Source organism: Salmo trutta, chromosome 19 (genome assembly GCF_901001165.1).
Source record: "Salmo trutta chromosome 19, fSalTru1.1, whole genome shotgun sequence".
In the NCBI taxonomy this organism is placed as follows: domain Eukaryota; kingdom Metazoa; phylum Chordata; class Actinopteri; order Salmoniformes; family Salmonidae; genus Salmo; species Salmo trutta.
In genome coordinates, this window is record NC_042975.1 from 47,351,968 (window position 1) to 47,377,441 (window position 25,474).

General features: G+C 42.7%; 1 protein-coding gene across 11 annotated transcripts in view; it reads left to right on the forward strand.

The window, feature by feature from the left end:
• Nucleotides 1-2,085: 2,085 nt before the first annotated feature.
• The window catches only part of LOC115154828 (neurexin-2), a 321,345-nt gene continuing 297,956 nt past the window's right edge, over nucleotides 2,086-25,474 (forward strand). For 5 of the 11 annotated variants that reach the window (XM_029701462.1, XM_029701463.1, XM_029701464.1 and 2 more), the window contains exon 1: nucleotides 2,090-2,420. The gene's annotated coding sequence lies outside the window, so the exon portion shown is untranslated. Of the gene's footprint in view, nucleotides 2,421-25,474 lie in introns of all 11 variants that reach the window. The other 6 variants (XM_029701457.1, XM_029701459.1, XM_029701458.1 and 3 more) reach the window with 3 other exon arrangements.

Sequence of the window (25,474 nt, forward strand, 5' to 3'; positions counted from 1 at the left end):
ATGCACGCTAAGAACATTGCAATTTTCGGACTTTCTTAAGAATGTCCACATTTTCCCCAAAGTTTTAGAGCTATTGAACCTGAGGAAGGAATGTGTAACTATATGTTTACTTGCTAATGATAATTTGATGATCCAGTCAATACATGTTGTGCTGATTTGTGTATTTGTTTTCTGATGAATTAATCCTTCATTCTCTTAACCTTCTCAGCCATAGTATTATTTGCCCAGAGCTTTCACAGTAGGTAAACCTAGAGTAGATGCATATCTCTGTATGTGCTTGTATACGGTTCATGATTGCTGAAGGTTGCTTCTCTGCAAGGTGGTGAGGTTTTGTGTCAACACTGGATAGCATAGGCTACCACTGGGATTTAGCATTCTGTAGTTCATTCACATTCCCTGTTTTTAGTGTAGCCCTATGTTTGTGTATAACATGTGGGAGTGGATTGTTGATGACAAGTTAAATTGAGGTTCTTTCCTCAGCTAGCCAACCATGTTCATGTTTGATTACATTGTATTGTGGTACAATTTAAAAGGCAGAAAGATCTTCTATGGTTCTATATCATAGAATAGAAACGGCATCATGCCCAACTACTTTGGATTTTTTGCTACTTGTGTACATACAATATGCTGAGGACTTATTTGTCTCGCTCTGTTACTCCCAAGTGATGCTCCCATGAGGGAAGGCAATTAATTTACTCTGAGCAGTGGTTTCTAGGAACTTCAATACATAGCTGAGATGATTCTCTCCGGGATTGTCACACTGTAAAATGTGATAACAGCACAAATATAGGCTACATTTTATACTTAAGCAATAAGGTCCGAGGGGGTGTGGTATATGGCCGATATACCACGGATAAGGGCTGTTCTTAGGCGCAACACGGAGTGCCTGGATACAACCCTTATCCGTGGTATATTGGCCGTATACCACAAACCCCCGAGGTGCCTTATTGCGATTACAAACTGGTTACCAAAAAAAAATGTTTTGTCATACCCATGGTCTATGGTCTGTTATAAACTGGGTGGTTCAAGTCCTGAATGCTGAAAGCCGTGGTTTATCGGATTGTATACCACAGGAAGACTTTATTACTAGTGTAGCCTATAAGCAGATGTAGGCATTGGGTCGTTTTACACTTGCCAATAAACCATGGCTAAGGGCTGTAACCAGGCACTCTGTGTTGCGTCGTGTGTAAGAACAGGCCTTAGCAGTGGTATATTGGCCATATACCACAACCCCTCGGTCCTTATTGCTTAAATATACCACACCTGTCAGCCAATCAGCATTCTGGGCTTGAATCACCCAGTTTATAATAGCCTATAATTTTGAAATCTATTCCTATTGCAAAAAACACGACTTAAAAACATTCTTCTTTATATTTTATGATAGAGCTTATCAATAATTTTGTCTTTCAAACAGATTCTAATTTAGAGCATTTTGTTGTGTTGGGCTTCTGTAGATATTCAATTTGAGAAATAATGTTTAGTGCTTTTGTGCCATCTTTATTTGAACCACTCATTTTGCAAACTTGTAACCTTCAGGTATTGCTGGCTCCTGTCAACTTCCAATTTGGTAGGCTACCTGGTGCCAGCTGAGGATTTGTCACCATAGTAACTCCACCTCTGGTATCCTGTAGGCTATTACTGGCCTGTGAAAACTGAAGCCATCTCACAATGGCTAGTCCTATTTATATTGTGGTCGGTTTTTTTAATAACGCAAGCAAGGTTATTATTGAGGGAGATGTCCAACCCGTATGGTCTTGTCACACTGCATTAACAGCTTTATGGAGCTGAGAGAGAAAATAAAGGGCTTGGATTAAGTCCAAGGCCAGTTATCATGTGTGCAGCTTTTATACACATGAGAGCAGACTATTTAGCATGTGAAATAGGGTATATAATAGGCTTAAAGATTTGTTTTTTTTAAAAAGCACTTGTTAAGCTATATCCGAAACGCTCAGAAGTTCCTCCCACCATTACAGCTATCCTTGAATTGACTATTCAAATCAATCAAATTCGGTGAAATGAGAAAGATGGGTTTATAGGTTCAACCCAATACATTTGTGAATGTCCTCCATGGCAATGCACGTGTACATTTCATTGGGAGTGCACATGATTGGTCAACTGCCGTTGACCGCGCCCTCAACCCAACACCGAACCATCAGCACCGCTGAGTCGGGGGAGTGATGATTCTGCTGCGGTCTTCAATGCGGTGGAGGAAGACAACTATTGTCTAATGCGGGGATTCCGGGGGTTCGACTGGGCTCAGAACTGCATGTCTTTCCAGAAGACGAAGAAGTCTGCAGCGTTTCACCTACATGCTCTGTTCAAATATTCAAAACCTTGGGAATTCTGCCGCGAACTCCGGGATAATTCTAACAAACCACGTTGTCTGTGTGTCGGGTGTTGGAGTGCAGAATAATGGCCAGGTAAGACCAGTGAATATTTCCCCGGGGATGACCTCGATAAAGAAACATTTAAATATTGGTTCAGGTGTTATAGTAAAGGTTATTCCCGTAGACTTCCCGACCCGTGGTATGGCTTTGCAGTTGCCTAGGCTATGGACCTCGCTATCATCAGACCTGTGATTGTCTGCACTAGCCGACAATAATAATGTTGCTGCTTTCCAATCGACAAAATCAGCGATTGTCGTCAAGTAATAAGACATGCGTTCTGTTTATGCTATAAATGAGGGCTTCTCGGAGTCGTTCGGCTTATTTCTGCATTGACTGGGTTACAGCAGCATCAATTGAGGGGAGAGGATAGTCAAAATCCTACAGGGGAGAGGATTCATTCGTCTTATTGCATGGGTAGTAGAAGTGGCTTGGCAATATTGCCCGCAGGGATGGCTTGTTTGTTGGCTCACATCACGCAATGATGAATGGTGTGAATTAGACTTTACTAGCAGATGTAGGCATTGGGTCGTTTAACACTTGACAACTATTGTCAAGGTGGTGCTCTGTGTAACTACTATCAAGGTGGTGCTCTGTGTAACTACTGTCAAGGCGGTGCTCTGTGTATCTATTGTCAAGGCGGTGCACTGTGTAACTACTGTCAAGGTGGTGCTCTGTGTAACTATTGTCAAGGTGGTGCTCTGTGTAACTACTGTCAAGGCGGTGCTCTGTGTATCTATTGTCAAGGTGGTGCTCTGTGTATCTATTGTCAAGGCGGTGCTCTGTGTAACTATTGTCAAGGCGGTGCTCTATGTAACTATTGTCAAGGCGGTGCTCAGTGTTGTAGATGAGGGACAGCTCCTCCATTAAATAATGACAGTTATGTAATTTTGTCATGTTTGTTTCCTCTGGAATTAAATAAGCTACTGATCCAGCCATTGGCTACACACACAGTCCGTAGTCGCAGTCCACCTGGGGGCACCTCCCGGGTCTGTGAAAGGTAACTGAACTTAAACACACAAGGTCACTCCAGACTGCTGGTGGCGCGTCTTATCTTCTCTCCACCCCATCGCCTTGCCAGATGAGGGTAACACACCATCTACACCTTACTTTCAGCCGGTAGAGGTGCCCTAGATCAGGTTTCCCCAAACTCGGTCCTGGGGCCCCCCCTGGGTGCACGTTTTGGTTTTTGCCCTAGCACTACACAGCTACACAGGGTCTAGGACCCTGTCCTAGAACCTGTGATTTCTTACCAACTGCCCACAACTACTCTCTCTCACACTAATTAGGTCCACTGTTACTTGACATGATTAACACAGCAGTTCACAAAAGGTTCATTTGGAAGGGATGTAAAAACAGCACTAATTTGTTTTATATATATTTCCACACTGAGGTTGGAATAATACTGTGAAGTTGTGAAAATGATAATGCTCTTTTTAGTGTCAGAGTTGTTAAGAAAGTCATTACAGACAGTCCGAGCAACATTCTTGCTTGAGAAATTGCCCTTTGCTAAGAAGCAATTTTTTCCCCACTTTTTTAAATTGAAAACAAACACAGTAAAGTACTTAATTGTTACCAAGATATGATTTGATATTGAGATAAAAACGGCTGCATTGCAACTTTAATGAAGTAGCATCCTCACACCTGGACCTCACACCCCAGTGGACAAACTTATCCAGGGTGGGGTCACAGTAGAGACACACTGCCAGCAACAGTGGGCCTCACTCACTCATACAATCAGGTCCAACGTTATTGTTACCCTTCATAAAGATGAGGGGAAATGACTGTAGAAAATACCTAAATAAAATACTGAGCTATATTTTATGCTAAAAAAAATTATAATTATTTTATACTAATACAATTTCTCAAATAGATTTTGTTTAACAAGTAATACCTTTTATCTCCAAAAGATTATGTACATATTATTGGCACCTTAAAGATTTTTATAAATAAATCCAAAATATTCAATCTGCATTAACATTTAACTTTTGTTGTATTGTGGTTTTCCATGGCTTCCTGTTTCACTGGGGTAACGCATGTAAAATCCCTTTGTCATCCATCACCATGGGAAAAGGCAAAGAGCTCACAAATAGACACAAATGTTGTTGACCTTCATAAATCCGGCAATGGGTACAAAAAAATAGCAAAAATATACCACTTACGGCAGCATTTTAAGTTTAAAACCACTGGAACAGTAGTAAACTTGCCTGGTATTGGACGCAAGTGTATGTTGTCCGCACGCACAGTGAGAAACATGGTTCGGAAGGCAAAGAAAAATGGAAAGGGCCAAAGTTGGAGAATTACAGAACTTGGTTGCATCTTCTGGTCGCCAAATCTACAATAAACACCACCTCCATGCCAATAGCCTCTTTGGAAGGGTTGCCAGAAAAAAAGCCTTTATTGAGAGCAACCAATAAATGTTAACGTCTGGAGTATGCTAAACGGCATTGGCACTTGAATTGGAACCGGTGCTGTGGTCAGAGGACATTAAAAATAGAGCTCTTTGACCACGCACACCAGTGGTGGGTTTGGTGTTGAAAGACGGATGCATATGCAGAAAATAACCTCATACCTACTGTAAAATATGGTGGTGGATCTTTGTTATGGGGCTATTTTGCTTCCACTGGTCCTGGGGCCCTTGTCAAAGGCACCCTCCATAGGAAGTTGACACCCCTATTTTGGCATAATTCCCATCCTAGAGTGAAAATGCTAGACACAGGCTTAATACATATTCTTGAAACGTATTCACAAATTGGGGGTGTGATCGTCGTTGTGAATGTAAATTCAGAGTGGAGAGAAACAACGAATAGGGCAATGACAGCTTTCAGTGAGTGTAGCTTGCTAGCATACTAACCTTTTATCTAGCTAGCTATCTTGCTAACCTGATCTAGCTAACTTCTTTTTAATTTTGTAATTTATTTTTTTACTACACTGTGTAAAAAAATACAAAAAGTGGAAATTGTTAAAAGTAGTCCTTGTGCATAAAGTTGTATGGTTTCTTTAACTTTGAAAAAAGCTGTGCCACAGATGGATAGGGGAAACCAGTATTTTTTTTACTTTGCCATCTGTTGTGATCTCCAAAGTTTTGGCGTCTACCGTAAATTGCGGCCGCGAATCCGCCATAGAAAAAGTGAATATGGATAATTAGTGAACGATCGGAGTTAGACATTACATTGTAATGGACAAGGTGTAACCTTTGGTAGGCTGCTGATAGGCTATTCGGCTGCGGTACAGCAAAGCGAAGTCACCCCGTGCTCATGGTTACCACAGGGGAAGTGAAAGGCTACAATGACTTTGCTCATGATGCATGCCGCTCAATGATATGTAACAACACCCTGAGCGGACGAAACACCAATACAAATGTAACAACGGCACAACAAAATACGGTAGATAAATGAGTTCCTTGAGTTTTCTTTCTGCGGTGCCTTTTCATTATAGAATAGACACTTGTTGTGAAATAGTGCTTTCTCGCTGCACCAATCAAAGCAAAACGTTAGTGTTCAAAACCATTCATCTTGGGGTGACAGGGGAGGCAGGGTTGGAAAAATGCAATCATATCATTCAATTATTATTTATAAAATGGTCATTTTATATATTTTTAATACAGACCAGCAAAACAAAATAAGTGAAAATGAACCAATGGATTATGATTATTGTCTGGTTAAAAAAAAGTGGAGGTCCAACAAGTTTGTACATCCAATTTTTATTTGCTCCATGGCTTATGCGCCCAGGTGGAAGTAGAAAGGCTGTTTGGCTCAGCTCAGTCGCAACTCGTGAGGAGGGAATACTTTGCATGTGTTTCTGATTAAAAAACAATGCCATGCTGGTGGGTGGTAACATTCAAATAAAACCCTGTCCTGAAAAGAAACGTAGTCTGAAAAGTATTTCCACGTCATCTCATTTGAGGAAACTTATGGCATTGACACGGATTTCCCACTTCAAGGCCAAATATATCATACTTTGACTAAAACGATGACTTATTGACTTAAATCGTTGTGCAACATCATGGGTAAGCTCTGGGCGTCATCTTTCAGCTTAAGAAAAGTGGATTTTCGCTGTTGTTACTTTCAGGTCAACGGCGTCATGAACTCTACCAAGTACCAGGACATTTTAGCCCAAAACCTGGTTGACTCTGCCAGGAAGCTGAACATTGGCTTCAAGTGGATCTTCCAGCAAGACAATAACCCCAAGCACACATCAAAATCCACAAAGAAATGGTTAATTGACCACAAAATCAACATTTTGCAATCGCCATCTCAGTCCCCAGACTTGAACCCCAATGAAAACCTATGGTTTGAATTGAAGAGGGCAGTCCATAAGCGCAGACAGAAGGATTTCAATGATCTGGAAAGAACGGTCTGAGATCCCTCCCAATGTGTTCTACAATCTCATAAAACATTTTAGAAAAAATGTCTATGCTATTATCCTTGCAAGAGGTCAGTGCTGGAATATTTGAAATAGGTGCCAATAATTTAGACTTTTTTTTGGATGTATTTTATTACTTGTTAAACAAAATGAATTTCTCTGAGAAATTGTATTAGTATAAATTAATATACAGAAAAAACTGTTTTTTAGAAATTTTTGCAAATGTATTAAAAACAGATACCTTATTTACATAAGTAGGTGCAACCTGTTTCCGTTGATCATCCTTGAGATTTCTACAACTTGATTGGAGTCCACCTGTGGTAAATTCAATTGATTGGACATGATTAGGAAAGGCACACGTCTGTCTATATAAGGTCCCACAATTGACAGTGCAGGTCAGAGCAAAAACCAAGTCATAAGGTCTAAAGAATTGTCCGTAGAGCTCCAAGACAGGATTGTGTTGAGGCACAGATGTGGGGAAGGGTACCCAAAAATGTCTGCAGCATTGAAGGTCATCAAATCAAAGTTTATTTGTCACGTGCGCTGAGTACAACAGGTGTAGACCTTACAGTGAAATGCTTACTTACTGGCTCTTACCAATAGTGCAAAAAAGGTGTTAGGTGAACAATAGGTAAGTAAAGAAATAAAACAACGGTAAAAAGACAGGCTATATATAGTAGCGAGGCTATAAAAGTAGTGAGGCTACATACAGACACCAGTTAGTCAGGCTGATTTGAGGTAGTATGTACATGTAGATATGGTTAAAGTGACTATGCATATATGATGAACAGAGAGTAGCAGTAGCGTAAAAGAGGGGTTGGCAGGTGGTGGGTGGGACACAATGCAGATAGTCCGGTTAGCCAATGTGCGGGAGCACTGGTTGGTCGGCCCAATTGAGGTAGTATGTCCATGAATGTATAGTTAAAGTGACTATGCATATATGATAAACAGAGAGTAGCAGCAGCGTAAAAAGAGGTGCTGGGTGGGCACACAATGCAAATAGTCCGGGTAGCCATTTGATTACCTGTTCAGGAGTCTTATGGCTTGGGGGTAAAAACTGTTGAGAAGCCTTTTTGTCCTAGACTTGGCACTCCGGTGCCGCTTGCCATGCGGTAGTAGGGGGCTTTGATAATTTTTAGGGCCATCCTCTGACACCGCCTGGTGTAGAGGTCCTGGATGGCAGGCAGCTTAGCCCCAGTGATGTACTGGGCCGTACGCACTACCCTTTGTAGTGCCTTGTGGTCAGCAATTGCCGTACCAGGCAGTGATGCAATCAGTCGGGATGCTCTTGATGTTGGAGCTGTAGAACCTTTTAAGGATCTCAGGACCCATGCCAAATCTTTTTAGTTTCCTGAGGGGGAATAGGCTTTGTCATGCCCTCTTCACGACTGTCTTGGTGTGTTTGGACCATTCTAGTTTGTTGTTGATGTGGACACCAAGGAAGTTGAAGCTGCTCCACTACAGCCCCGTCGATGAGAATGGGAGTGTGCTCGGTCCTCCTTTTCCTGTAGTCCACAATAATCTCCTTAGTCTTCATTTCATTCTTAAATGGAAGAAGTTTGGAACAACCAAGACTCTTCCTAGAGCTGGCCGCCCAGCCAAACGGAGCGATCGGAGGAGATGGGGTTTGGTCAAGGAGGTGACCAAGAACCCAATGGTCACTCTGACAGAGCTCCAGAGTTCCTCTGTGGAGATGGGAGAACCTTACAGAAGGACAACCATCTCTGCAGCACTCTACCAATCAGGCCTTTATGGTAGAGTGGCCAGACGGAAGCCACTCCTCAGTAAAAGGCACATGACAACCTATTGGAGTTTGCCAAAAGGCACCAAAAGACTATCAGACCATGAGAAACAAGATTGAAGTCTTTGGCCTGAATGCCAAGTGTCACATCTGGAGGAAACAGTGAAGCATGGTGGTGGAAGAATCATGCTGTTGGGATGTTGTTCAGGGACTGGTAAACTAGTCAGGATCGAGGAAACGATGAACGGAGCAAAGTATAGAGAGATCCTTAATGAAAACAATGACCCTAAGCATACAGCCAAGACAACGTAGGAGTGGCTTCGGAACAAGTCTCTGAATGTCCTTGAGTGGCCCAGCCAGAGCCCGGACTTGAATCCGATCGAACATCTCTGGAGAGACCTGAAAAGAGCTGTGCAGCGACACTCTCCATCCAACCTGACCGAGCTTGAGAGGATCTGCATAGAAGAATGGGAGAAACTCCCCAAATACAGGTGTGCCAAGCTTGCAGCGTCATACCCAAGAAGACTCCAGGCTGTAATCGCTGCTAAAGGTGCTACAACAAAGTACTGAGTAAAGAGTCTGAATACTTATGTAAATGTGATATTTAATGTACAAACATTTAAAAAAATCTGTTTTTGCTTTGTCATTATTAGGTATTGTGTGTAGATTGATGAGGAACATTTTGTATTTTATCAATTTTAGGATAAGGCTGTAATGTAACAAAATGTGGAAAAAGTCAAGGGTTCTGAATACTATCCGAAGGCACTGTATACTTGGAACTGCCAGACACTGCCAGACTAGCTTCTATGATGATCAATAAGACTTGCAGAATGATTAAATGTTATGTATTTCTTATCATAATTTTTTTACCCCTTTTTCTCCCCAATTTCGTGGTATCCAATTGGTAGTTAGTCTTGTCTCATTGCTGCAACTCCCGTATGGACTCGGGAGAGGCCAAGGTCGAGAGCCGTGCATCCTTCGAAACACAACCCAACCAAGCTGCACTGGTTCTCGACACAATGCCCACTCAATGCCCATTAACCCTCCCCTAACCCGGACGACGCTGGGCCTATTGTGCGCCGCCCCATGGGTCTCCCAGTCGCGTCCGGATGCGACAGAGCCTGGACTCGAACCCAGAATCTCTAGTGGCACAGCCTTAGACCACTGCGCCACTCGGGAGGCCTTAAATGTTATGTTTAAATAGCTTGCAGATATGTTCTGTTTGATTTGTGTTTTTGATATCCGTCTTGATGGACCATCTGATTAGTGACCGAGTGTAGCCTGCAGTTCTGATAATCAGACCTGTTCAAACAGAGTAAAGAGGTAGCCTATCTGATACTTATGCCGATGGACAGAAAGGAAGCTTCTTATTCCCGCTACAATGATATCCTTTCTTTAGCCATTTATCACCTCAGAAAATAATCCTATCTCTTTTTAGGAGAGAGGCCTGGCCAGGAGGGTAGCTTGAGTATAAAAACAACACAACAATCCCATTTTCTGGACATATCATAAAACGCCATGTGAGGAGGTGGCTCTGGAAGAGGTCAGTATAACTGTTGGATTTGTGAAGGAACATTTAACGACAGATTCTTTGCCCCAGGTTCATTCTCTTCCTTACAGTCCACTAATGACATGTCTTCTTGCCCAGTGCAAGTGTTTTAATTGCCGGGAGAAGGGTGCAAATTAACAGTCTAGACGTGACAGAGATGACCTTGTAATTGTCTTAGATGGCCAGTGGCAATCGACATCTTGATGGGAATGAGTTTAGTCTAAGGAGCAGGAGGAAAGAATAAGCTTATTTTCATTAGTCTCTTATTCGGTTGCCGTACAGTAAACCCAAGCAATAGCAAAACACTCTGCTTTCTTATTTACATTCATCTCTATCTAAAAGCTTGTGAAAGGGGGACCGCTGCTCTGCTCAGTGCTATGGTATCTCATTTCAGCACTACACTTGTGGACAGCGAATGAATGTCCCTGCTCTTGAACAAAGCTTTAAGCACCAGTTTGTATGTGGAAAGCTGCTGGATGTCTTTACCAACCTAAGGATGTTACTGCATTGAACACTGTACCATCTGTCGTCTTAAGGAACATGGCTGCTTCATAATGCCAGAGCTGTTATGCTGTAGAGCTAATTTGATCACAGCCTTCATCTGACTAATGGTTTCTGCTGTGTGTATAATAAGGAAAACGGAGTGTTGGACTGTTGCCGTAGAGGGATTTATGTATAAGAAATATTTTAGGGGAGTTTTAGAAATGATTGTTATCTTTAAAATTACTCTGGTATCCGATATACACCCGTTTTCAAAATGTGTATTCTTGATATCATTTTTCTGAGGGCTCTAGAAAATCAACTGTGATGCATCAATATTTGGTTAGTAGGTAGATTTTTATTCTCGACAATAAATATTTCAGTCAAAGCGTATCAGTCAATATGCGATAGGGGAGGGGGACAAGGTGTAGGGCTCGAGATAATGATGAGCCCTATTGGAGATGACATGCGTGCGGTTTGTGTTGTTGTGTTGATGGGGTTATAGACACTGTGGTGCCCTGGCTTGGGTCTCTCGCGCCATCATGCCCCACCAAGGTCATGTCCACAGACTGAGCATAGTGGCCCTGGCCCGCTGCACTCCTGGCCCTGCAAAAGAAATGGGGCTTGCCCGGAGAGCACTGCTGCTTTTAATCAGGCCTGATGCGTGACTCAGCCGCATGCCAGCTGCACATGCAGCCAAACGGGGATCGCTTCCCTGGATGATGAAGAGGAAAAAAGGTCACTGTTGAGATATTTGTTTCTCTCTACACCTTCAGGGATCCCTGATTTATTTATTTCATTCTGGGAGTTTGGCTCTGTTGAACTTTGCTACTAACTGGACTGAGTTGCTAAATTCCGGAAGTCCCCAATGCACAAGGAAATACAAGGCGTTATGTTGAAGGGAGCAGTGCAGAGTCCGGGGCGCCTTGTCACCAACAAAACACTATTGGTTAAAATCCCATGTGGGTCACTGCGCTATTTTCTTGAGGAACCACTTAAGGTTGATTGTATTTGTATCCAGAAGGATAATGTTACAATCCAGGAGTGGAAATTGGAGATGACTGAACAAAACAAGCTGCGTTAATAGAGGTGAATGATGCGGAGTATCTGATTGGTTCCTATTAGAAACAGGAAATTACAGCCCAAAATACCTGCCAGTCATTGCGGATCCTGAGGGGCTGCTAAGATGCCACATAGGCGGAACATAGGTTGGAGAATAGAGAGAGCTGGAGAATCTTTTTTTTTATTTTTTATTTTTAATCTTTATTTTAACAGGGAATACAGACTGAGGCCTGGATCTCTTTTACGGCTGTGCCCTGTGTAAACATGTTGACATGTACAGTTTTAGGCATACAGACAATAACATTTCAAACATACAAAACAAAGACACAATTCAACAGAAACAATCACAGACAACATCATATTGATCCTCCATAACATTTTTGAAATGGGCAAGGGACACCAGAGTGTCTAACTTAAGTTGGATCTGCAGTTTGTTCCATAAATAAGGCGCAAAGGAACTAAAGGCAGTCCTACCCAACTCTGTGGAGACCGCAGGAGTCTCTAATGTAATCCACATCTGTGATCTGGTTTTAAAATTTGTATATCTAGTGGAAATTAATGATGATATATATATGGAGGTAGTTTTAAAAGAAGCGCTTTATAAACAAGAGAGCATGTTGCTCTCGCCTCACAGATAGAGGCCCAACACACATGTTGATATAGGATACAGTGATGAGTTTTGTAACTATCACCCGTGATAAACCTGAGTGCACAATGGTAAATAGCATCCAGTGGTTTTAATGTGTTTGCCGATGCATGCATATAGATAATATCACCATAATCTAAAACGGACATAAAAGTAGCCTGCACAATTTGTTTTCTATTTACAAAGGACAGACAAGAATAGAGAGAGCTGGAGAATAGAGAGAGCTGGAGAATAGAGAGAGCTGGAGAATAGAGAGAGCTGGAGAATAGAGAGAGCTGGAGAATAGAGAGAGCTGGAGAATAGAGAGAGCTGGAGAATAGAGAGAGCTGGAGAATAGAGAGGCCGGTCTGATTCATTGTCATCAGAGCTAGTGCTTCTCAGGATGTGGCAACACATTGGACGTGAGAGTCTGTGGCTCTCTGGGAGTTGCTCATGTTTAAATTAGATTAAAGATATGCTAGGTATAACACCTGTGGTATTGAGACAGTTTGTCTCGACCAGTAACAATTCATAAGCCGACGCAGTGAGTACTGCAAGATGCTTCTTCTTTCAGGAAGTTTAGACGGCAAACTCCTGCGTGAGTTTGTACATGGATTTAGCCCAGGCGTTGTGGTAAACTCACGCATGTTTGTTTATTGCGTGGTTATTGTGCGTCAAGCGTCACCGTGAGTTGTGTCATAGGCTGATAATGAAACGTAATAGTCGGAGGAAGAATAGACAATAGTGATACTGTGTGAACTTACAGTGTGTTCTTAGAGGGCAAAGCTGTCCTATCTCGGTTAAGCTCCCACACTGGGAAGTGTAACATTACATTGCATCTGTCAGTATTTCCGCTGATACATCACTGTTACTGTGTGACCGACAGGAGGGCAGAATACTCCAACTGTGCTGTTAAACAAAATGTGCCCAGTGTAGTCCATGCCCTTAGAGATATAAAACAGGATATCAGCCTGTCAGGATAATACATTATGCAGGTACACTGTAGTCCATGGAAACAAATGGCAACCCCAACAGAAAGGCACCAATGTTGGCCCACTGCTGTAAAGCACATTTAAAGGATCCATCAGTACTCTGTTGTTAGGGACGGTCATGCTGGGGATCATATGTATTAAAGCCAAGGCAAACACAGCCATTATTCAATAAAGACTCCTACTCATCTGCCTGAAGGCAGGAGGGAAATGGGTCTGTAGGAGAAGGACATGATTAAAGGAAAAGGAGGCAGAGAAAGGATTCACCTATTACAAAAACAAGGTAAGATGGAAAAAAAAAGATCAATCTGCTGTTTCTTCCCCAGTGCCTCTTGCTAATCGTGTCACATTGACCAGACCTGAGATTTACGTGGATGCAATCGGTCAGTGAGCGACGCCTCAGGCAACATGTAGATCTAGAGATGTTTAGCAGCTGTCTGGGTGTCCATCCATCACACCGCTCTGTGCTGGGCCCAGGCACCACACCTGTCACACTCGGATGGCCCACTGACTCGTGAGCAGGGCCTGTGCTGGTAAACACTGAAGCGCACTCATTTATTTCAATTCACACTGTCTGTCTCTGCAGGCTTTCCTCCTGGGAGAGCGACTCATGCTGATTTGGTATAGTATACGCACAGAGAATTTCATCCCTATGCCGCATTGCAAAAAAATGCTAGTGCCCTCGCCTTAGGCTGCCTCTTCTATAGCAGCTTGTCTCGAGTGTTTTCCTGCCTATATGTAGATCCTCCATAGCACATCGACGTCAACGCTCATTGATCCCATGTGAGGCTCTCAGATCCTGGCTAAGATGTCGTAGCCCCAGGCTCACCCCAGCTGTTTTGGTACAGAGCTCTGAGGAGGGGATGAGGATTATTTGCCCCTGCTGCCTTTTCTCTCCCCCTCTGTCTGGAGGCTTGATAACATCCCACACTGTCCCAGGCCAACTTCTCATTAGGAATAGTGAGAGAGAGATGTTTGCTTGTGAAAATACAGTGCGCTCTAAAAGTATTGGGACAGTGACACATTTGGTTGTTGTTTTGGCTCTGTACTCCAGCACTTTGGATTTGTAATGATACAATGACTATGAGGTCAAAGTGCAGACTGTCAGCTTTAATTTGAGATTATTTTGATCCATATCGGGTGAACTGTTTAGAAATGATAGCACTTTTTGTACATAGTCCCTCCATTTTAGGGGACCAGAAATATTGGTTTAAATTTACTTACAGTTGAAGTCGGAAGTTTACATACACTTATGTTGGAGTCATTAAAACTCGTTTTTCAACCACTCCACAAATTTCTTGTTAACAAACTATAGTTTTGGCAAGTCGGTTAGGACATCTACTTTGTGCATGACACAAGTAATTTTTCCAACAATTGTTTACAGACAGATTATTTCACTTATAATTCACTGTATCACAATTCCAGTGGGTCAGAAGTTTACATACACTAAGTTGACTGTGCCTTTAAACAGCTTCGAAAAATCCAGAAAATAATGTCATGGCTTTAGAAGCTTCTGATAGGCTAATTGACATCATTTGAGTCAATTGGAGGTGTACCTGTGGATGTATTTCAAGGCCTACCTTCAAACTCATTGCCTCTTGGCTTGACATCATGGGAAAATCAAAAGAAATCAGCCAAGACCTCCACAAGTCTGGTTCATCCTTGGGAGCAATTTCCAAATGCCTGAAGGTACCGCGTTCATCTGTACAAACAATAGTACGCAAGTATAAACACCATGGGACCACACAGCTGTCATACCGCTCAGGAAGGAGACGCGTTCTGTCTCCTAGAGATGAACGTACTAAGGTGCGAGAAGTGCAAATCAATCCCAGAACAACAGCAAATGACCTTGTGAAGATGCTGGAGGAAACAGGTACATTAGTATCTATATCCACAGTAAAACGAGTCCTATATCGACATAACCTGAAAGGCCGCTCAGCAAGTAAGAAGCCACTGCTCCAAAACCGCCATAAAAAAATCCAGGCTACGGTTTGCAACTGCACATGGGGACAAAGATCATACTTTTTGGAGAAATGTCCTCTGGTCTGATGAAACAAAAATAGAACTGTTTGGCCATAATGGCCATCGTTATGTTTGGAGGAAAAAGAGGGATGCTTGCAAGCTGAAGAACCGCCTTCCCAGCCGTGAAGCACCGGGGTGGCAGCATCATGTTGTGGGGGTGCTTTGCTGTAGGAGGGACTGGTGCACTTCACAAATAAATGGCATCATGAGGATGGAAAATGTTGTTGATATATTGAAGCAACATCTCCAGACATTAGTCAGGAATTTAAAGCTTGGTCGCAAATGGGTCTTCCAAATGGACAATGACCCCAAGCATACTTCTAAAGTTGTGGCAAAATGGCTTAAGGATAACAAAGTCAAGGTATTGGAGTGGCCATCACAAAGCCCTGACCTTAATCCTTTAGAAAATGAGTGGGCAGAACTGAAAAAGCATTTGCAAGCATGGAGGCCAACAAACCTGACTCCGTTACGCCAGCACTGTCAAGAGGAATGGGCCAAAATTCACCCAACTTATTGTGGGAAGCTTATGGAAGGCTACCTGAAACGTTTGACCCAACTCAACAATTTTAAAGGCAATGCTACCAAATACTAATTGAGTGTATGGTAACTTCTGACCCACTGGGAATGTGATGAAAGAAATAAAAGCTGAAATAAGTCCTTTTCTCTACTAATATTCTGACATTTCACATTCTTAAAATAAAGTGGTGATCCTAACTGACCTAAACAGGTTATTTCTACTAGGATTAAATGTCAGGAATTGTGAAAAACTGAGTTTAAATGTATTTGGCTAAGGTGTATGTAAACTTTGCCTTCAACTGAATGTGTACTAAAGTAGTCAAGTTTTTAGTATTTGGTCCCATGTCCATAGCACGCAGTCACTACATCAAGCTTGTGACTACAAATTTGTTGGATGCATTTGCTGTTTGTTTTGGTCGTGTTTCAGATTATTTCAATAGAAATGAATGGTAAATAAGGTATTGTGCCATTTTGGAGTCACTTTTATTGTAAATAAGAATAGAATATGTTTCTAAACACTTCTACATTAATGTGGATGCTACTGTACTATGTTTATGGATAGTCCTGAATGAATAATGAATAATGATGAGTGAGAAAGTTAGACGCACAAATACCATACCCCCAAGACATGATAACCTCTCACTATAACAATAACAGGGGAGGTTAGAATTATTTTGGGGGTATGATATTTGTGTGTCTAACTAAATACTTTACCCTCATAGTCATTGTATCATTTTAAATCCAAAGTGAGCCAAAACAACAACTTCAACAAAAATTCACTGTCCATATACTTTTGGAGCTCACTGTATATGTCACGTCCTGACCATAGAAAGCTGTTATTTTCTATGGTAGAGTAGGTCAGGGCGTGACATATATATTTTTTCTTTCTATTTTAGATTTTCTATGTTATGTTCTAGTTTTTGTATTTCTATGTTGGGCTTTTTTGGGATGATCTCCAATTAGAGGCAGCTGGTCATCGTTGTCTCTAATTGGAGATCATACTTAAGTCGTTTTTTTCCCCACCTGGGTTTGTGGAAGATTGTTTTTAAAGTAAGTGTAACTCTTCGTCACGGTTTGTTGTTTTGTTCATTCAGTTTATTTGTATGTTTTGCATAGTTTCACAGTTTAATAAAGAAAATGTGGAACGATACACACGCTGCGCTTCGGTCCGCTCCTTCATCCTACGACAACCGTGACAGTACAACACAGTGACTCAATGAGCATGAAAAATGACGGAGTCATTAAAAAACACAGTAGCAAAATCATTGTTTGATTTGACTTATTCTGCTTCTAGGAGCTAGACATGGTGCCGCTTTGTGTTACATGTTTTAGAGGATGAAATGACACTTCACTGTAGTTCATAATGGTCTTTTGTGTGACATGTTGGAGGATGCTTTTAAGGATATCTCTGCAATTCAAAAAATCTAGTTGTGGAAAAACACCACGGAATGTATTTCCAAACAATTCCTTTTCAGAATGCTTGTTCATGTAGTTGGGCAATTAGCATATCCTGAATTCGGTGCTGAAGTGGCAATTTGAGAGCTGTGCAATTTTTGGTTGCGTTTCACTGAGAGAACTACTGCATTGATCTCTGATACCGGCAAATCATAGCTATTTCTGTTGTGATGATTGTGTATTAGTATGTGTTTTGACAGTAATTGTCATTATTTGCTCTACCACTCCCAGTGTGCACTACTTCACACCTATGTTTCAGTGTGTGAGTAAGAAAGATGAGTTCTTTTGCAAAACTGCAAGATGTGCTATAGTACTCTTTGTAAACCTTTGTTCACACATTTGAAGTTTCTCTTGAGTTATTCCCTAAAGGGGCTTTGACCTATCTTTACCTGTGTGTGAACATGAATCACATTAAGGGTGGTTTGCCAGGTTGCAGTTGCAAATGAGAACTTGTTCTCAACTAGCCTACCTGGTTAAATAAAGGTGAAATAAAATCAAAGGCCATATCATTGCATTGAAAATGACCATTTTGTTTTAGGGCCAGACTGACAATATTGTTCTTGAGAATCGGGGAGAAGATGTTGTGGGTTAACTGCCTTGCTCAAGGGCAGAACTGTAGATTTTTCCACCTTGCCGGCTCGGGGATTAGAACCAGTGTTTTCTTCCTTCCACATAAAAGGCCAACTACTGGGCTTGGTTATGCCTAGCCTGGTTTGTTTGTCGGTGGTTTAATTCCCCTTGGTGAGTCATTGTAATCTTGGTTCTCCCTGTATTACATTCTGAGTGATTCCTCATGAAACCAGGAAAATATATATATATATTTGGGGGATTTTCTCAAAATGTAATCACTAGGATGGTCCTTTGGGGGAAGGATTGTTGCCATATTTGCCATTTTGTATCTAAAAGCATAACGATTGATCAAAGTTGGCATATTTATCGCATACGTTTTATTACACCTAGGAATCCTTTAAAGAGCGACTGAACACACCAGTTCCGCACTAACTGGTTGCCACACACCTCTCCAAAGTATGCACATAATGGGATTATATGAGCTCTCCTAGCTGTGCCGTTGAGGAACTAGAGAAAGCACTCTTGTTGTTTTCTATGGAACACAGCCCTGCATCCCCGCCATCACAGTTGTTCTTGTTTACACAATCCAAATCCAGCCCATTTTATAAATCGCAATCTGGGTCAGGTGGGCATCATTTGAAAGCTTGCTCTATTGCCAACAGGACTAGCGAAGTTATGAAATACGAACTTAGTGTTTAGGCTTTCACAGGTCAAATTCAAAGAACCAGATCGTAATTCTGATCCCACTCTGGAACTTTGATATGCCCGTAGAGTATATTATATTGAAAAATTTGCCAAATCAAAAATGGTAATACCGTAAAACTACAATTAATAGCCCAGGTGTTTATTTGCTTCAATCACTGAACACAACCGGTGCTTTTTATAGACGGGCTTTTATTTCCTTAATACTTTTGCTCAATGAAATGTTCAAAAGACAACCCCACTGTTTATGACCAGTATAAACATTTATAATAACAAATCCATCGCAGGCAGCCTTTGCAAGTCTGAACTATCATACACCATTCTATGGATTACATTACATTTCGCGAAAATTCTACTGACAATGTTTTCAATGGAGATTCAATGGAGATTGGCTGTGTGCTCGATTTTATACACGTCAGCAATGGGTGTGGCTGAAATAGCCAAATCCACTAATTTCAAGAGGTGTCCACATACTTGTGTGTGTGTGTGTGTGTGTATATTAGATGTACAACCATGTACTCCTTCTTAAATATGCGTAGACATGTACACAGACTAATGTGCAAACCCTGGTTTCTTTATCTTCTGCCACAAAACAGTTAAGCGACAAACATCTTATTGCACATCTATGTGGCACTTGATGAAAAATAATAATAATTTCATAGCAGCGTAATCTTTTTTTTTAAAACATCCTGTACAAATTGTACCCATGTGGAAAAACAAACCAATTCTCTTGATGTATTAATTGAATCGTGACGTTCACAGATGCATTTAACATAAATAAACAATCTGTCTGTTTACAGGACCTGTTTACCGGCTCCTCGAAGAATTGGCATCTGGTGGTTTTTTTTGTTTGTTATGCAGTGCCAAGTCTAGTTTCTAAATTTAAACTTCACACTTCAGTATTCTCCCGAGACACGTTATGTCAGTCCACTCAGTGCCTGTCGTGTTTACACAGATACCATGTTGGACCAAGGGCCTCATTTTGAGAATTCAAAAATGTGTAAAGGATACCAAAAACACTTCTTGTGTGTGTAACTTGCGAAGCATGCAACGGTATCACAAGCTGCAGTAGGGCCTACTGTGTAACTCATTTGAATTAAGTGCTGTGACGAGTATTTGAAATACTATGGTCATTCTTTTCTTTTTTTTTTCTCTCCTGTCAAAATGTCACCCCTAGTTTGTACACAGCCCTACACCTATAGCCCAAGGGGTATGGAGATGATCTGGTAGCTAGTGGTAACTGTGACCTGATTTGTGAACACAGTGACTTTATTGAAGTAGCTGAAGGTTACATTGTGTCCTGGGACACCGAATAGGAGCCGTATTGTAGCAGGCAGGAAAACTGTTATGGTATGAGAGTGATAATGCCAGGAGAGGAAGGAGAGCATTGGTTGGAGTCACGTGATTGGGATGCTAACTGATTCAGAAGGCCAGTGTTGTTTTGGCTGTTAGCACCTGGATCTCCTGTCTCGTCCTGGCCATTGCTTTGAACAGACATGCCCAGTGTTCACTCATTTAACATATGCAGACTGCAGACCTCCTTAACAATGCAAATCTCTCCTGGCTCGCATATGGCAGAGAGTTCGCAGCATCAGCAGCAGAGAGGAACAGATCATCTCTTATCACCACTGCCCTCTTGTCTCTCCTTACCCATGTATGGCTGTGCTCTTCCTGTGCACCGTAGTTCCAGATGACTGTGGCTGTAAAATATTGCTGTTAAATACAAGACTGTAGTGTTGACGCGTCAGGGAGGGAGCAGCTCTTCCTCAACGTTTTTAAACGGGAGGAGTGTGAGTCCATTACGGTGGAAGGTCTAAATGTATCTCTAAGCCCGCAGTACATGTAAGCATTCGTTAGAAATATGAGAAAGTTATCGGCTACTCTGATTTTTAGAAATTTAAATTGGATTATTTTCTTTTGAGATGTTTTCTTCATTTGGATAGTTGATCTTGAAGTATTCTGTTGCGTGAGTGTTCTGTGTGTGATTTATTGTTTGAAAGGTTTGTAAATGGTCTAAGGCCTGATTTTTACGTTTGCTACCGTCTGTATCAATGTTAAGTGGGGGTTGATGGTTAAGGTAAAACGTATGGGCGGTGGGCTTGCTCGTGGATTGATCGTTACTTTGATAAGCTTGCATGAACACGCAGAGGCGTTTTTCACAGTTGATGCTATGGAATTCTTCACTGGCTATTTGAATCAAATCTGCAGATGGTAGTATATGCATGTCTTGTTTCTTCACAAGGAAAGAGAACATGGAACTATATTCTCGAGGGGAATGTCCGAATATGTGGAGATAGATGTGAAGAGATATTAAAGCTACATTGTCTGTAGAAATATGCCATGTAGACATATGGTTTTGTCTGTGGAATCTCTTTAACCAGGACTCCAATACCTGGTAAGTAGGCCTCCGAGTCCTAGTCACTGTCTTCAGAGTTTGTCGAGTGCACTGACTTTCCCCTTCAAAGGAAGCCATCTCTTTTCATAATGTCAACTCCAGACAAAAGACACTATCAATTGGTCTGATGTTTCCCTCCAGAATAGGGCGTCAGAAGATTGTCATCGGGTGTTTGTGTTAAAAGTGGCCCGGCTTGGTCCTAGGGCCGTGCGGATTTCAAACTGATCCTTAACGTTTAATGTGCAGATTATTATTCACACTGAAAGGAATTGCTGGTATCAATTCAACTCCAACATCACAAGCCATTATTTCGAGTATTATGCCATAACAGCTAACAGCTAGCCGATTCCAAGGTTGAGCAGACAGCGAGAGGAGGGCTGAGTCCTCAACGACATGCAGCCACCCACTTCTCCTCTTTACACGGTACGTTTCTGTCTACTCCGCTTCCTCTGGCAGTGTCCTCTCACCCAAAGCACCATAAAAATCCCATAGAGAATGAGCACACGACTGTGTGTACCCACCGAGAGCTTCTCACTGAGTCGGAGTTCGTTCTGCGTGGCCAACTGAGACCATACACACGTGTATTCACTGGCTATTCATTCATTCATTCATTCATACGGTGCCGTGCACATTAAACTGTATTTGAAATGGAAGGAGAAAATGGGCAATAGATGTTAGTTCTCCTCTTTTTTTGAACCAATTCTGCCAGTCTGTTCTGTGGCTCCCATCTCTGTATTCGTGTTTAGGAAATGGTTGCTGGGAATTTATTGCTATTGAGTAGCAGAGCATAGACGTTGTCTACAAATGAAAAGCTTCCCATCTGGAGGACATGATGAACAGCCAGAGATGACAGGAGAAGCGTAGGCAGGGTGTGATGCCACCCCTGGCAGGTTGGATGGAAGTCGGGACAACCGGAGGTGAGAAGGTTGTGTGGAGATGAGCAATGAGGGCCACACAAGAGTGTCAATTGAAAGTGAAGGCCACACTGAGATTTATTCGCAACCATAATTGGCAACATGGGGGTTGCCAGAGGATGTCTTTTTTTTTTTCTTCTCCCTTGGGCCTTTGAGTTTTATGGGGTTGTTAGGATCATAAATCATGGCCCTGGTCTATGGCCAGCCTAAGGATAGCCTGTCGAGCTGTTCCAGGAAATATCACTTCCTGCCGCTGATGGATGGTGACATTCCAGGGGTAGAGAGAAACGATGGGACAATCTCTTCTTATCTCCCGGATCCCTCCATCATTTACCATAATCACTTTTTAAATATATTCCTCAACATATCATTTTTACCGTATGGTGTCATTTCAAAAAAATGGATTGTTTCATTACGACTCTTTCAATGGTCTGAGCATTTTCCTTTTTAAAAGGCGCTCGATACCCTTTTTAAAAAAAAAACAGGGGCGACACCAAGGCAGGTTGACTTGCATGGTTTAAATCGAAGATGCGCTGCTCGTGTTATGCTATTGTGTCCTACATTGGAACACAGTCCCCCCAGTGAAAGGTATTGTGTGTGGCTGTCACTGGCCCTAAGTGTCAGTTGCACGTACGTGTCAGAGGGCTGAGTGATTTTTCTTTGGGAGCGGTAATGTCTCTAGCCGAGAGGCTAGGAACTTGACGTGTATTGTTGCTTCACTATTGATTCGAAGCTAAAACCTGAATAGACGCAAACAAAAGCTTTCCTCCAGCCAGGCTCTGCAGTAGGCTTGTTATCAGTCAAAGCCTAATCTTCTTCTCTGTTGCACAACTGGCCCCACGACACCAGTTGCGTATAATATGGATAGTCCTAGCCTACATTACGTTTTTTTTGAAGGCAGTAATGACTTACCTCACAGATCTGTTAACCACAGGAGGTGGGTGGCACCTTTAATTGGGGAGGACGGGCGCGGGGTAATGACTGGAGGGGAATCCTCTGGAAAGGTATCAACAACATCAAATCCACGTGTTTGATTGCATTAGCTCAGTTCCAGCCTTGTGAATGAGCCGACCTTCCCTCGGCAGCCTCCGCTGGCGTTAACCTTCTCTAGCCACACCCATTCACAGCTTGAATCTTTAATTATGTTTTTCCATGTTGAACGAGGGCCGCATCATCTGGGGATCAGACACCGATAATGTTCTGTGCGCGAATCAAAGAGCATAGCAGTGTAGTTTGTCGTTTGAAAGCAGACGGAGCTCTTCGAGTTCTAGTACGAGTGTCTGGCCCATGTGGAGCTGCAGAGGGTGGTGATGCACAGCGGCACTGAGCCACCCTCAGCAGAGAGCCATTTGGTCTCAGTGGGGAAGGCAGAGAGTTCATGTTCCCACAAACCCTCTGAGCTGCCTGTGGGCCCCCAACACAATATGGCAGACAAGATGAGCCAGCAGGAGGGGAGCTAACCTCCCACAGTGCATGCTGATGATTCCCTCCTCCCTCCCCAACCACAACACGGTTATTATCAGACACTGGGTGGAATGGACAACGGGATCGTTACGAAGGACTGTACAGGGCAAAATGGGAAAGGTAAGCGAAATCATATTCGGAGACTCGACGGAGGCAGAGAGAGGAAGCTACTGTGTCTTTTTACAATGGACGTGATTTGGAATCAGTGGGATGTGAATTAGTGTGTGATTTTTGTGCCACATTCCAGAAGTGTACTTCACTCTGCCGGATTTTCACACTGCAGTATGGAAGAAGCGTTTGCCATGAAGGGTAACACCTGTTAGAAAGATAAACAGATCATTTGGTGTAAGGATCGTCTTTGTAATCAAACTCACAGCGGTGTGGTGTGGCGGACTTACAGTAACAGCATGATCTACTAATGTGCCCCCCCCCGCAGTGCATCAGCGATCTGTAGAAACCACTCCAGTTAACTTAACTCTCCCTTGAACACTTCAGGCTTCACACACACACTCCAGATCAGTTAGACGACTACTCAGCGAAGGGGGCATTTCCATCAAAAAGGACCCATGAGCACCAACATTTTCCGATCCTTTTCCCCCATCTTCAAAATTAGGCATACAGTAAGTAAAAACTTTGATTTCTGGGTAAACAGATGGAAAAGGGGTCGTAGGAAACATTTACTGATCGTAGCAAGTATCGGATATATATCAAAACAAAATGTTGAAGTAATGACCCCTAATATCAACACATTCCATAGGTCACGTTTTTATAAGGGAGTGTAAAAAACAAACAAAAAAAACATCAAGATTAGGAAAAGTTATGCGGCACACCTGAGAGTTTGTGCCGCTGCATACCGGTTGAAAACCACTGCTCTACTGCACTGTGCTGATACTCTGCTAGGCTGTACTGTACAGTGCTCTATTGTACTGCGCTGTGATGTCCAACCTTGTGAAATGACATTCAGAACCATAATTATGCATTTCTGTATAGTACAGATCAGGGACCCATGATGTAATTCTGTTACCTCAATTCCGTTACCAGGTGTAAATCCACTTCACTTACTGTAGTTTAATAAACAAAATAGATTTTTATTTTTTAAGTCAAGGTGTCATATCATAGCTGACACCCCATTCTTTCTGCGGACCTCTTGGAATCTTAATTTGGAGCAGATATTTCATTGTTTTTGGAAAATGTTAGTGGAAATTGTTAAAAGTAGTCTTTGTGCATATAGTTGTATGATTAATTAAACTTTGAAATCAAATGGTTTTTTTGTTTGGCATACATTTACCGTGAAATTTCCCTTAAATTGGCTTAGCACTCCTCCAGGGGCAATATTGTCCCATTGAACTCCTAACCCCTCCCCACAGTTATCTAGGGCTACTGCAAGGCCAGTCAGAACCATGAATAATGGACTCATCAGCCTCTCACTGGGGTGTCCTTCCATTCACTGGAGGATGGGCTACTACTGTATGCTGCTGTGTGGTTAGACGCTGCTGTGTGGGTAGACGCTGCTGTGTGGGTAGACGCTGCTGTGTGAGTAGACGCTGCTGTGTGGGTAGACGCTGCTGTGTGGGTAGACATCAATTGGAATTCACGTCTGTTTTTTAAAAAAGTTATGATGATTAGATGTTTATCATTCCTATACAGTGTGAACTATACAGGGGTGAGCTGTACAATACACAGGGATGAGCTGTACAGCATACGGGGGGGTGAGCTGTACAGCATACGGGGGGGTGAGCTGTACAGCATACGGGGGGGGGGGTGAGCTGTACAGCATACGGGGGGGTGAGCTGTACAGCATACGGGGGGGGTGAGCTGTACAGCATACGGGGGGGGGGTGAGCTGTACAGCATACGGGGGGGGGGGGTGAGCTGTACAGCATACGGGGGGGGGGGTGAGCTGTACAGCATACGGGGGGGGGGGTGAGCTGTACAGCATACGGGGGGGGGGTGAGCTGTACAGCATACCGGGGGGGGGGGTGAGCTGTACAGCATACGGGGGGGGGGTGAGCTGTACAGCATACGGGGGGCGTGAGCTGTACAGCATACGGGGGGGGGTGAGCTGTACAGCATACGGGGGGCGTGAGCTGTACAGCATACGGGGGGGTGAGCTGTACAGCATACGGGGGGGTGAGCTGTACAGCATACGGGGGGGGGGGGGGTGAGCTGTACAGCATACGGGGGGGGGGGGGTGAGCTGTACAGCATACGGGGGGGCTGAGCTGTACAATACACATGGATGA